Raw genomic sequence first — 12,766 nt, 5'->3', positions numbered from 1 at the left:
ATTATCATTTGTTTTCCCAAGGATGAATATTTATTATCCTTTTCATGCCCTTCAGCGAGTTTTCCCAGGGATGAGACCTAGTGCAATCAAATTTTTATATCATAAACCTGCTATGTTCCAAATTTCATGAAAATTGTTAGAACCGTTTTCGAGATCCGTTGGACATGAATGTATAACCATATAATTATATACAGAAATTGCTCCTGTAGTAGGATTTACCCATTTGTGGATAAAACTACATATCATATTCATTATGATTGGGAGAGAACAACAAGCTTGGAAAAAACTATTCTACTCCCAAATCTTGATAATGAATAACATGTCCAAAAAATAGGTTGTAATAAATTACTTTTGAAAGTTAAATTTTCGTCAAAAAATATATATGAGTGACAGAATATAGAGAGATTGAAACATGAAAAAAATATATTACAGTCGATTATTACAATCATCATCGCACATTGAATAAATTAATATTTCAAAAATTTTAAGGCAAATATTTTCAATTACATAGAATTCCCAGTACCCTTACTTTTGTTTTCTTTTAAGCATGAATTGTGCAATTTCCTTATTAACATGGGACAGAGTAGGTGTGACTATTTTCACTGAAATCTATAGTTTGTATTCGAAGAAAACGTGAATTATAAGTTCAAACACACCATTTTGAAAAGTATTTCCCCAAATATTGAACTAGAGCAATTAAATTTTTGCCCGATCAAACTGAACATCTAAGAATGTTATTCAGTTTTTTGTCCATGTTATTTGTGTATGAGGCCTGCAACAAACCAATATACAATATATTATATACAATATTACATATAATATTATGCAATAATTATTACATGCAATAATATATACAATAAAATGGCTCAACAAGACAAAATGCATTTCTCCAGGTAACAAGTGGGTCAGATACTCTGGGGACTTGAGTAGGTTGTTTCTAGATGATTTCAATACATAGTAGTGACGCAAACCACTGCTGCACATTTATAGATTATATCCAGTTGCAGCCCGAGCAAGTTGCGAGCCTCCGTTGAATTGAGCCTAGCCGGCCAGCCACATCCCACAGCTACAAAATTGCACTTACCAAGATTGGATTGGATGTCTACGACCCCTTATTATCATTCTGTTCGGTTTCCAAATGCTCTCAGTTCAGTTCCAATCCGATTGCTGTTGTCTCCTTCCCAGTTATATTCTTTTATATCTGTTCTGTCTGAGCACTGGTCGCTATCGATCAACATTTTCCCATTTTTTGGAGTTTTGAATCGAACTGTAGATAATGTTATCGGAGATTTCATGTTCAGTTATGGTAAATTCCAACAATTATGCATTCAAACGAACTTGATTTGGAGCTTCATGAGATAATTTTATCAGTATGGTATAAAATAATCGGCTGTTATAAATAAAAAATACCAAGCTTTTCTTGAAGAAAATAATTCTCATCAATAATAATATTATACTACTATATAGGAGTGGCCTAGTCGAGTGGATTAGAAGCTGATTTCATAATCCAGAGGCCCGGGTTCGAATCCCAGACAAGGCATCACACTTTTCTCGAGCCTCTCCCGTGTTTCGGATGGACACGTTATGCGTCGGTCCCGGCTGCCTAAAAAGCAGTCGTTAGGTCTTAAATTGATCAGTTGAGACCTGAAAACTCTGACACCAGACCTGAGCCAGCCAAGTCCACTCCATATTAACTACTATAATACAGTATATTATATTTATTTAAATTCAAATACGTTTATCATAGTAGTTTGAACTCACTGTCGGCGCACAAGTTGTTCATTGCCGGTAGTGTCATATTGTCATTGATAATATTAATTTCATTAATTTGTATGTGATTACTTGTATTGCAAATGGATGAATTTGAATTTGAATTCATTGAAATCAAGGGTAGTATCGGAACACGTTTATTGAAGAGAATTGAAAGATGCTTCTCCTGATGGAAATTTTGTGTAGTTTTCACAAATCAAACCACAAATAATTGAGAAAACCTTCAAATCAATTGACTTTGCCATAATATCTTGAATTCATGATAATTGTCTTATTGGTATCCTATTATATTAAGCGAGCAATTTCTGTATATATATATATATTTATATTGTTATGTGGTTATCTGGTTTTCTGGATATCTGGTTATGTGGTTATATGGGTATATATTTATGTTCAACGGATCTCGAAAACGGCTCTAACGATTTCCACGGAATTTGGAACATAGTAGGTTTATGATATAAAAATTCGATTGCACTAGGTCTCATCCCTGGCAAAACTCGCTGGACGAAATTAAAAGGATAATTCATCCTTGACTGGAACAGCTGAGACTTTCATCATCTGTGGATAGTAAAAAGTTAGCTAGTGATTCTGTGGAAAAACAAAATATCGCATCCCTGAAATTAATAAATTAATAGAATTTTGTGTTCTGTTTATCAATTAATAAAAATAACGAGCGAAGCTGATAGAAGTAATAGTAGGTATTGAACTCGGTGCCCCGATATTGAATTTTAATAAAGTGTTATCATTTTATTTGCAGTGGAAATGAAAAGGTTCATATTCCTTGTAGACGGATATTCTGAAGTATTTCATTTTCGGTTCTTAAATTTCAATCAAAAGTATTTTATAGAATATTCATTACATGAACTTAGTTTATTGAAACTCAAATTTGGCTGGCATGAACGTTTTCAGGCATAGCACAATCAATTCTCATTTTCATGTAATCCTCATAATATTGAAAGTGTAGGCCTATTTGAATCTCCAAAATATCATCAAACTCATCCAGTCACTTCATTCTAACTTCTAGTCCAAATACTGAACGAAGAAGAATCATCTTTGTATTATTAATGAGCCTCAAAATAAGAAAGCTGTAAACAACAGTAGTAGCGCGATCTGATGGATTGATTTTTCCGGCTCTGACAAAAGCCTCCAAAAACTTCTACCTTGAAAGTAGAAAAGACAGGAAAAGGTGCGAGCCTTCTAGAGAAAACACGTGGTGGTTCCTGGGTGAAAAAGGAGGGAAGAGTTTTTCATTATTATTGCTAATAAGAGCCCTTGGGGGTTTCGCCACCACCACCTCCGCAGAGAGAAAAGAAAGAGAGAGTGGGAGAGGGTGAGAGTAAGAGAAAGAGAGAACCCTCGTACCTTCAGTTGCCATACACCGTTGCTAGATAGTACTAGAAAACCCCTCCCTCATTTTTTTTTGAAGGGCTGAAGGGTCCGAAATCAATCATTAATCCCGGTGTCATTACAACCTGCACACACTCTCTCTCTTTCTATCTCACCCTTTATCACTCATTCTTTCTTCTCTATTTTTTCGGTCGACTGCTCTCGTCCACTTGCTTCCTGCTACACACACGCACTCGCATAACCTTGTGCGCCCGCGCAATACAAGGGCTGCATACTGTGCAATCATTAACATTTCATTATTCATCCACTATTCTATTTTGTACACCTCCTCATGGAAAGTTTGAATTCACCTCAACATTCAAGATTTCAATTTTATACTCTTGTGATTCATTGGCTGTTCCATAATATTTCGCCAAACAAATGTTCATCAACCACTGCAGTTGAAAATTATTTTACGAGTATATTATTAGTTTAGTTTACTCGTATATAATATTAGTTTACATGAGTTGAGGCCAGTTCCAATCCAGAGTAGAGTCGAAGATTACAGAACTTGAAAGTGATGAATTGATAAATCGGTGCTTAATTTTCTTGGTTACGGGGCAGATTCTAGTAGGCCTTCCTCTTGAAAACCCTTATTCATGAGAACTGAACAGTCTATCAGAGTATTTACAAGTGATTTCGTTAACGTTAAGTCTTCTACATCGGCCTAAATTGACCATTGAAATCATTTCGAGCTATAAAATGTATTGAATAAGGTAGATCATAAGTTTATTCATAGTTCATTTCCAGAGCTTGTCAGTTGGCTCTGGTCAATGTCAAGAAATTTTGGCCCCCTTATATGCTCACTATATACCGGCCCCTATCAACAGTGCTAGCAGACTGATGATTTGCTTTACCAAGCTCGGTTGATAGATTCGGTTATGGTCAAGCAGGGTACGGTTTACAAAAGTGCACTAGAATCATGGTAACTATCGCCATAGAAATCATATGTTCCAGTGCACTCGTAAACCGTTCCTAATTTGACCATGTTCTAATGTCTGGACCAAAGACCTTAAAGATGCATAGACTCACATGCAGCGCTAGTGTCGTACTTGGAATTGAAATCCGCCATTGAGGGGGCAACCCATAAGATTATTACATACCAATGCCACCAATCCCTTTGTGATCTATAGTATTACAAATATAGTATATAATATTTCGTGCTAAAATACCCCAATGGCGGCCTTCAATTTCAAGTAAGAGCTATCATTGGGAAGGCATAGGCATTGTGGGTCTATATCTCTTCAAGGTCTTTGGTCTGGACAGAGCTTGGTGGAATCGAGCATGAAGGTTGCAGCGCCCCACTAGACTAAAGGCCCGCCGCAAAGTAGACCCACGCTAATCCACGAAAAGCAACCCACGCCGTGGGATGTTTTGTAAACCATTGCTATTGAATTATTATTATAGAATTATAGAATTATTTATAATCAATTAGCTGACAAGTGAATTATTCATTGCATGTATTATTATCATTACACAGATGTATGGAGAAGCCTAGCAATGGTTTACAAAACATCCCACGGAGTGGGCTGCTTTTCGTGGATTAGCGTGGGTCTACTTTAATAGTCAAATAGTCCAAATATTTAGGCTATGGATATCGTGGCTCACTATAATCCAAATTTCACTGAAAATTTTTGTCAAGTAATTTGTAAATGGTAGTAGTGCACTAGATTCTCATGCTTCAAATCAAATTATAGTTCTTATAGATTTAATGAATTTTCTAATTATTATAGCTTTCATAATTAAGTTTGTTTCTCGGTAATTCTTCAAAACTATATTTTCATTATGTGAGTATTTCCTATTTTAGTTATAATAATGTGAAATATTCCTTCTATACTCAGTTTTGAAGCATCTACATTTGGAAATCTACTTTGTGAAAATACTTGAGGACTGAAAATTTTGTGAATTGAAGAACTACAATACTTAACCTATTTCGGACTATGTGTTATCTGAATTTGGGAGAGGAATAGCACAAGGTTACCTTATTTCTCCTCTCACTATCATTTTGATAATGTACTTATTGTATACATGAATAAATAATAAAAAGAATATAGTTTGTTTATTTTTGACAGTTTTATATTCATGTCAATTTTAAATGAAATCCTTTTTTATCCTCAAAACATTGAACACGTTCCATCAAGTCTTTGTACGATGATTCCTTATCATTTTGAACAGAGCACCCTCATATATTTGTATTAAATTTCACAAACTCCAACATCTACGTCTCTCTACAAATCTTTGTGACTTTTCCAACATTGATGTTTTCCTCTTAGGCTTAATCCAACCCAGTGCAATGCATAACAATAATTTGTTGCTCAATGATAGTCAACATTCTTCTATTTCTGACCATGTGACTGCGAATTATTGAAGAGTGAATGGCCTCTCCAACTGCGAAATGCCTGCCTATTCAGAACAAACTTGGAGACTGAATTATTGCCGCTCCCAAACAATTGTGGGAACGCGCTCTCAATGGGCTTGTCCCGGTCCAACCTGTCATTTCCTGCAGGATAAAAACAAATAAGGAACAGAAGAATAAAGGATAAGGAGGAATTTTCTACCGGATTAAGAAGGAAATGACGATCTTGTACCCAACCGAAAAAATGTGAAGAGTTATTACCATTGTAATCGTGCTCAAAATTGTAATGCTGCATTGTAATTAGTTTGTGCTCAAAATGAAACTATTTGAAAAATGGTGCATAGGATGTAGCTCAAGAACCTCTCAGAATTCATTAAGGTTCGTCCAAAAATGTATATTTTGTTAACGTTGTTATATCAATATATTTTCCTTATGAGATCCTCCAAAAATATTCATTCAAAAATGTATATTTTGTTAACGTTGTTATATCAATATATTTTCCTTATGAGATCCTCCAAATATTCATTAGTACCTATAGAGAATCATAAAATATTTTCTCCAATCATCACAAATTTACATTATTCCCCTTTGAAGAATATCCACCTCCATGAATCAATAAAATTTCTATTCGCGGCAGATACTTGTAGTAGAAAACTATTTACTCAAATTTAATATTCCAAGTATAAAAATATAGCTCACCTATGAGTTATAACAATGGAGAAACGATACATCAAAATCAAATAATTTATTTGCCATACAATAAATACATATTCAAAACATAATAAAAGTAAATACATAATTTTATAATCAAAAGTATAAAATAATAAAAAAAAATTAAGCATACATAATACCAAAATCATAATTAGATACTTTTCAATGGTAATTTGGCATCACCATCAAAAGGAATTAAGCCTTGCCCGCTGGTGAGAGTAGCAATCAGTTAGTTATGCTTGAATAAATTTGTTACATTGGTTGTTTCCTAGTTTTATACAATAATAGAGAAAAAAATAATCCACGCTATGAAATATGTTTTTAAAAAATTAGATAATGCTTTCAATTGAAAAGAAATAGTTTTCTATATTCCAATTTTTTAGTATTTTGTAATGAATTTTTGCTTCCAGATCAAAAGGCAATTCATTTATGTATCTTGTACTTATATAAATGAGCTGTCTTCTAACTACTGTTAGTTTTGTTTTATAAATTTTGTATTTATAGGTTGTATTTGGTCTAAAATAATATTGAACTATATCATTTAATAAAAATTTGCTTTTATACTTAATAATAAATTTTGCTAAATTCTTCAAATACAATTGCCTTACAGTCATCACATTAAATTCTCCAAATAGCAGATTAGTTGGATGCAATCGAGGTTTATTCAATAATGTTTCAATAATACACTTTTGAGTGATAAATAAGTTATATAAATGACTATCGAAAGCCCCACCATAGATTGTTATCCCATATTCTAATATGGATTGCACCAAAGCAAAATATACTGTTTTTAAATCCTGAAGTTTGAGTATTTTGTTAATTTTGTAGAATTTGAAAGAAATATATTTAAGTTTTTTACATAAATAAGCTTAATGAAAATGCTATTTCAGGTATTCGTCAATAATTATCTCTAGATATTTTAGGTTACTTACATTTTCAATACTTGGACAAACGCAGGGATTCTTGTCTGTGCACTCAGAGTGAAGTTTAATTTTTAAATGAATACTAGGCTTTCCTGCTGCATTTGCTGAGAATTGAATATATTTAGTTTTTTTGAACATTCAAACTCAGAGTGTTCAATTCCAGCCATTTTTTAATTTTACACATATCCCTTTCAGCAACCCTGAACGCATCATCCCAGTTTTTCCGCGCGAAAATTATAGCTGTATCATCAGCAAGTCATACAAGTTTATCACATTCTAATTTTTTAGATAACATGGCTATCTATATAAATATAAAGAAGCGAAATGGCACTCACCCACTGACTGACTGACTGATTCACTCACTCGCAGAACTAAAAATCTACCGGACCAAAAACGTTCAAATTTGGTAGGTATGTTCAGTTGGCCTTTTCCAAAGATACGCCCAAAATCTGCGTTTTCCAGCGCTTTTTAGCGTTCTCTCAGCTTTATCGAGAACAAATGAACAGAAAATGTTCAAATTTAGTACAGAAGCTCAGCTAGGGTGTAATAATGTTGTTAGAAGGAATTTGCAATAACGTCAAAGATACACCGAAAATTAACGTTTTCCAGCGTTTTTTGCTTTTTCTCAGATTTATCGAGAACAAATGAACAGAAATTGTTCAAATCTAGTACAGAAGCTGAGCTAGGGTGTAATAAAGTTGTGTTAGAAGGAATTTGAAATAGCACCAAAGATACGCCCAAAATTAGCGGTTTTTTGCGTTTTCTCAGTTCTTTCATCAAGTAATAGACAGAAAATGTTTAAATTTGGTACAGAGGTTCAGCTAGGGTCTAAAAATTTTGTGATGAGGTGACTTTAATATTTCATCAAAGATACTCCCAAAATCAACGTTTTTCCAACATATCCTAACAAAGTTTTCCACCCTGCACTAAATAATTGAAATTAATCGAGCGAGGAAGTACTTAGACTTTCTGATGGAATGAAGCATGCTCAAATGCAAAATTCAGGCGAGCGAAGCGAGCCCGCTGTTCTCATTTTTGGACGTTCCAGTCGGGGGTCCAGGGGGCGGAGCCGGATATATCGAGCGAAGCGAGCCTGACTGCTAGTTCTATGATATAGCTTTAATGAAGTACACATCTTTCTTGATGAGCAATTCTATTACTTCAATCAGGTAGTTGAGATCACAGTAACTAGGCTTATATTACCCATGGGTAGTATATAGTTACTGTAAATGAGAACATTCTGCAAGTGGAATTATGAGGAAATGTCATTGATTTAGAATGAGAATTAGTTGATTGAGAGTCATTCTTGAGATATTCATTTTCATAGTTTTTTAAATCACTCTTCTGCTATTCGGTTGTATTTTAAAATATTTAGTTCTATAAATATGAGGCATATAATTATGCTAACTTAATCATATTGCAGAGAATATTGGAAAGTGATTAGTTCAGCGGTTCAAGTGTTATGTAGTCACTGAAATTCAAATTAGAATTTTATTCATCTACTAAAAAAAGTTTACAATAAAATTACTGCTGTATAACACAAAATACGCATCGCTGTCTTGAAATGTAATTGTTAGTGATAATAAATACACTGAATGATCCAAGAATTCCCTGCTTAAAATTAAAATTAAAATCAAATTATATTAATTGAATCAAATTCAATTAAAAATAAAATTACTGCTGTATAACACAAAATACGCATCGCTGTCTTGAAATGTAATTGTTAGTGATAATAAATACACTGAATGATCCAAGAATTCCCCTTCAAGAGCTTCACTCACATTGCAAGTGTGTTTCCTTGAACCTTTGTGTGTCATTCGTGAACCTTTGGAAATGTTCGTATGTTCTACCTAGATACGAGTACAATTCATAAACTGAGAACTGGACGAATTGAAACCCTCCCTTTATTCTTGTACGGTGGATTTTTTGTCTTTGTTTTTTGGAATCAACGTGTGATATGAGCTGGGTAGAAAGAGAGAATGATATATAGGTGGCAAGTAAGAGAGAGATGAAGTGAGAGGCAATGAGAGTAATAAAGTGGGAGAGTCCTCTTGACATGGATTCGCCGGTCGCGGCCACCTTGATTAAAGCGGAAATACTCTCTCAAAATTCGTGTGTCACACATTTTGTGGAAATCGATACTACATTGTGTTGAATCGGTAGTATTAGCTTTTTAGATGCTGATGAATGATAGAATGAAATGAACTATTCTAGTCAGAGTATCTGATTATTTTTGGATAAATTATTCATATACATTTTCCTCGGTGATATTGGATGTTTTGGCATCATTATATTCAATGAAATCATCCACTATAAACTTGATCCCACCGATTCAGATGCAAGGAATTTGTTCAGCTTTTAACAAGCAGCAGTTCATTCCATTTATGACATGATTAAGATTATAATTACTTAAAATCCTACAAAATAGACGGGCGACCGACCACTTGAGGGGTCGAATCCACTGAAAAATATAGTTTATGAGATTACAGACCAGTGAAATGATTGATGATCTTTTTAGCCATTTGGATAATATCGATACGAATTGATAAATTATTGAGATATATTTTAAACTGATGAGTGAAAAAAAATCACTTTTACCGCCTTCAAACTTCACTTGTGATGGGAAGGAATTTTCTGAGATAATATCCTCCAGTTGCGTGACAATCTATCAATACTTGATATCCAATCAATAATTATTAATATTGGTCTAAACTCTCCCAGCACAAATAGTTCAAGACATTCATTTACATACTATAAATTTTTAGTTGAATTCAATCATTTGTCCCTAAGTAGTAATTGAGATTTCACGTTCTTCTACTGGTTCTCAATTTAAAGTGGAAAAAATATAAGTTAAAATAGAATGAATAAAAATTTCTATTATTTGTAGATTAAGAATAGTAGGGGCCATTCCACAATAGTTCGGTATGCTACAAATTTGGAGAGAAAATATCTAGTCATCAATCATCAATACAGGATAGCATATAACCTTTAAAATTCAGCCAATGTAGTCTATAACTTGAAGATTTATGTAATTTACTTTAGGCAAGATTTTTGTCCAATTGAGGGATTGGTTATTCTCCTCCTGCAGTAGCTGCTATCAGTAAAATCCACAGAAGTAGCCTACAGAATGAAGAAGATATAAAACTTGAAAAATTCAAATGATTTAATATTTTAATGAATTGTTTAAAAGTCGAAACATTATTATGGACTTTGTCAGGTCTTTTTAGAATATTTTTCCACTTTTGTAAGAACTGTACTAAAAACTGTAACCTGTAAGACTAGAGTAGACACACACGTGGGGCAAAAAGGTGGGTTAAGCAGCGATGTCTTGGCCCCCCTAACGACGGTTCGGCGCGGCAGGCCAGAATTTTCCGGATCCCAATCCGAGGGGGGCCGTGGCAGGGGGGTGAAGGGGTCTGGAGGGGGGGGGCACTCGACCCCGTGACCCTTCCGAATCAATACTGCGCTCCTCTCCTTGCAGCGTCGCCGGCGCCGCCACAAGAAGGAGAGAAAAGAAGAGAAGAAGAGGGTGGAAAGAAGAAGAAGAAGAAGGAGGGGAAGACTAGCCTGTACTATGCTGCATTAGCGGTGCCCCAAAATCGGAGCTCTCCCCTGCATTTGTTGGGGGATGAACCTATTGAATACGTTTTTCTTGCCGGTGAGATTCGGGTCATTTGATCGAGTTGAATAGAACGGATTTCTCCAAATGTAATTCCTTAACCTTCAAAGGAAGATTCAAGGTCATTTCCCCGAAAAATATATTTCGGGATATTGTCTTTGGATAATCTTTGACGACTTCCTGATTAATTGGAATATGAAAATATACTTATCATCCTCATCCTTTCTATGCCCTTGACTCTGGAGTTCCGGTAAATTGTATATTATGTGAGTAGTAATAAACAGTTCTTATAATGAAAAAAATCAAACTTCGAAGCATTGCAATAAGGTATTTTTCAGTCAGTTTAGTCAATCAACATATTTGCCACAATCCCATATTCTTGAACTGTAGTCTGTTACTTACCACTACTGTCTAAAAAGTTAGTTCGAAGCCATGCTAATTACATTGCACTCCTTTTACTTTTCAGAACAGCTGTAACTTACTAATAGTGGGAAGGTTTGTGATTTTTTATTCAAATTCTTCAAATAAGTGCAATATTTCTAAAGTTTTTTATTCATTGTGATACATACTGTGATTCATTTGAAGTATTATGTCAACCTTCGAAATTCAAAATCTTCAAATAATTATTCCTGGACCGAAAATCAAGTGACGAAGCAGTGTGTGATATCATAACCTCAACCTTTGGACATCATTAACATTTTATCAAAATTTTTCGAGAGAAATAGTACATGCTCAGCCTAGTTTTCCCTTCAATATCATAATTATATTATGATTGTAGTATTTTGTACAATAAATGAATAAATAAATTCCATAATATGAGAGATTCCGTGGTTTCCAAGATAAAAGTTTGATAATGAATGCCTGTATTATTGAAAGCCACTCTATAGAATGTGATATTCTCATTTTTATAACATGATGTAAATTATTATAGTTATATCAGAAGTGGTAAATTATTTGTTTGGAAATATGGGTGTGAAAACTAAGTTTCTTAAACGAAAGTTTGATAATTGGAGTCATCATAATAATTCCCGTTATTCACGACTATCCCTTCTCATGTCAGTGCTTTCTTTATCTAGTTCTTGAAACTCTCATTCAAGATCACAAGAGCTAAGTAAATACGCCAAATTTAAGTTATATTACTTACATCCTCAATTAATAAGCCAAGTGCAACCACTCATGTTTCATGTACCATTAGTGACACATTGTATATAAGTCAGTTTACATTGTGAAAAGTTTCTGATGAATAATATTCTAGAAATTGAGAATCGTAAACTTCTAAGTTTAATCACAACAGATTTGATGCTTGATTGGTGTTGGAGGAGAGTTTCGAAGGGCTAAAACTTCAACGTGGTTTACAGTCGTTGTTGTTAAACTTCCTTGTTATTGGTCTGAATTATTAACGGAAGTTATTTAGGAGACGACTCTGTGTAGGTGTGTGCGAGTGAGAGAGTGAGTGGGAGAGAGCATTGCCCATGTCCATGAACTTATATTCGCTGTTAACGTGGCATTCACTCTGTTCCAGTGTCAACTCATTTATTCATATTGACATTTCGGTGTAGCGCAGATGCACCAACAATGTTGTGACTTGTTCAACACACAAGTGTTGACTTGAATTCAGACATGCAGGTTTCCAGAACTTTCATCTACTGTTTGCATTACAGTAAAGGAACTACAGTTGATCCGAAATCAATGTTCGGTTTGTCTGGAATATGATAGTAGCTGTATTGTAAGTTGTGACTGCCACTATCTGGGGCCTGTTTCATAAAATCTTAGAAGTCCTGTAATACAGGAACAGCTGATTTTATCGGCTATATTGAGCATGTAATTGGAATGGTGATTCTCCTGTATTACGTGACTTATAAGTTTTATGAAACAGGCCCAGGTAACTGCAGATACCAAAATACGCTTGAGACGTCTAAACATTAAAATTGTTGCAAAATACGTTTGTTATGGAAATCATTTTACATAAGACATTAGATCAAAGGATAACGTGAATCCTTT

At 34.3% G+C, this 12,766-nt stretch overlaps 1 protein-coding gene across 1 annotated transcript in view; it reads left to right on the top strand.

Moving 5' to 3' along the window:
• The window catches only part of LOC111058284 (protein kinase C-binding protein NELL1), a 130,036-nt gene that overhangs the window by 7,346 nt on the left and 109,924 nt on the right, over nt 1–12,766 (top strand). The gene's annotated exons all lie outside the window — the stretch shown is intronic.

The sequence above is a fragment of the Nilaparvata lugens genome, chromosome 3 (genome assembly GCF_014356525.2).
Source record: "Nilaparvata lugens isolate BPH chromosome 3, ASM1435652v1, whole genome shotgun sequence".
Classification (NCBI taxonomy): domain Eukaryota; kingdom Metazoa; phylum Arthropoda; class Insecta; order Hemiptera; family Delphacidae; genus Nilaparvata; species Nilaparvata lugens.
The sequence above is the reverse complement of the archived record's forward strand: the minus strand, read 5'-3'. Positions and strand labels throughout refer to the sequence as shown.